The sequence below is a fragment of the Penaeus monodon genome, chromosome 36, assembly GCF_015228065.2.
Source record: "Penaeus monodon isolate SGIC_2016 chromosome 36, NSTDA_Pmon_1, whole genome shotgun sequence".
Taxonomy (NCBI): domain Eukaryota; kingdom Metazoa; phylum Arthropoda; class Malacostraca; order Decapoda; family Penaeidae; genus Penaeus; species Penaeus monodon.
The window spans coordinates 683,368-685,867 of NC_051421.1; positions in this window are offsets into that span (position 1 = coordinate 683,368).

Consider the following 2,500-nt stretch of genomic DNA (forward strand, 5'->3'; position numbering starts at 1 on the left):
CAAATATGGAAAGTATTATAATTAGAGTTTGACCACGCAAACGTCTGACCTGAGAAAATATACAAGGTTAACATGCGCCAGATTGACCTTCTTAACTGCCCCCCCCCCCCGAGTTTCGTATATCACCCATGAGTCGGACAAGACGCGTCCCAGGCAGTTACCCGCGACTTTGACCTTTCTGGAGACTCTGGTCTTTCCCCATCATAGGAAAATCACCCTACAAAGCCTCATCGAGGGCGGACCTCTGATTTCGACGATTCGCAGCAGCCAATCAGGAAATTAGCGACCTTAACTGACACTTGATCAGCCACACCTAACTTTCCTGTAAGAACGGGTCATCGCCCTGAATAACATAACGAGTAAAAGGTTTTGCAACATACTTTCTTGTATATATTACTGATAATAGATGTTCAGGTGCGTAATTTAATCTGACCCCGGCCCCTTGGCTATTATCGCTGTAGTATCCCATAAATTCACAGACTTGCCTATCTGCAAATTTTGATTTAACCTGCTCCCTCCCCGTTTTTTTCTGCCACTGCAACATCATCTTCCCCTGATGAGCGAGCTCTGATCCATATTCTGAAGCAAAATTTAGATTGTTCATGAAGGATATGATATTTTTAAATAACTTGTTTAAAAGAATTCCCAAGCGTACTTCCAACCAGGCCCGTTTGTCTTCAACACTCCATTACCCTCGAATAAATTAACAGTGCCAGAACCCTTCCATTCCTAATCTTAGATTGTTGTTTGCAAGACATTGGATCAATAATAAGATTTTTTTTCACTAGTGACCGTGCTAAGGCTTCCTGCAATCCCTATGGCTCCTGATAGCGTGCCCATACGGCTTTCTCGCTCATATGGGACACTGAATTTTATTATGCCCTTTTGTCCTTTGCAATTCCCCTCTTACATTTAGCAGATTACTGTTCAATTGTACGATCAGATTATTAACGATCGGGTCCGCGTGTATTTAGATGATATTTTTAATTTGCTCACCCTCCTCCTGAACAGGAGATAATTGTGTCAGGTTTTTCATAGGCTTATCAACTCAGGATTAATCTATTCAACCTAGCAGTGTCAGTTTTCTTCAATCTTAGAAGTTAGATTTCTTTGGCCATACCTTGCATCTAAAGGTCTTGCAACCTATGACTCAAAAGTTAAAGCATTGCCGACTTTACCACCTAAGAACCAGAAGGAATTGAATCATTTTAGGCCTTTTCAAGGTTTTTACAGGACGACGCCTCCCGCGCAATGAAGTCTAGCAGAGTTTGGACGTCCACCATTGTTTATTTACCCGGAGCAAAATGTCGTTGCCGGGACGCGCTATCACCGCCTCCCCTCTCCCTCTCCCCTCGTGCAGGTGAAATTCTCTGACATTGCACCGATCTTTGTAAATACTTGCCGCGCCTATCGTTGAGGTCTTCGGACGACGAACCGTCCTGCACATGTTACTGTCACGCCGGATTCCGACCCCATTCATTCTGTTACCTCCCCGTCTTGGTGCTTCATCTATGTACTTCCCATGGACCCCCCCACGGAGGACGAGATCCCGGCTAGCGCAACGTAATTGATAATCTGTACATCCCTTAAGTCAGCCTTAGAAAGGAATGAAGACCTCCCCCTAGCAGACATGTTACGAGTAGTCAATTGTACCTCGATGCTAACGGTTTCTACTTTGCTCAATTCTCGATATAGGACAAGAAAGCTCAAGGCATAACTCGTACTTGTAGTTATTCACCTGAATCTCTTGATGTCGAATCCTTCCTCTTTTCCATGAACGCAAGAAGCTGCACACTGTGGTCGGTATAAGCAATTCCACTTAACCCAGCAGCGCTTCTTTTTCCCACACCTCCATTAGCAAAGTTGCGAGCATTCTCAGTCCTTGTAAGCAATGCCCCTATTTACAAAGGAACTACCATGACCCAGCCCTGCAATTGGAATATGACATTTCCAGACTGTCCTTTCCAGAGTCTCTTCGCGACCCTTTGTCAGGTTTTCTACTTCTACGCATGGACATCGTTTATATTTTAGTCTTCATTGATACTTCCACTGTTTTTGTAAACTAGTCCCCGTGGGCCCAACAAATCAGCAAATGTGTGTTGCACATGCTTTCCACGCTTCTGTATAGATATTCAGCCCCCATGTATTGTTCTACTGATATGGGACTGAATTTCATAACAGGTCCATGGATAAGTTAGTGTGGGAATATCATGAATGTTAACTCGTGTTTAACATTCTCCCTTACCGCCCACAAAGGTAATGTATTAACAGAACGGCTCACTCCCCATCCTCTCATTAATGGAGATCGCTTTCTTGATGCAACATCGGACATATGGGATGATCACTATTGGCAATCCAGTCTTGTATTAATAGGACATTCCATTCTTCCTTAGGTTATACCCCCCATTTTCTTTTATATTGAATGGATAAAAGACTACCCGATTACCTCTTTGATGAAAATCAAGTTTCCTTCATATAACGAATATTATGCTGAATATCT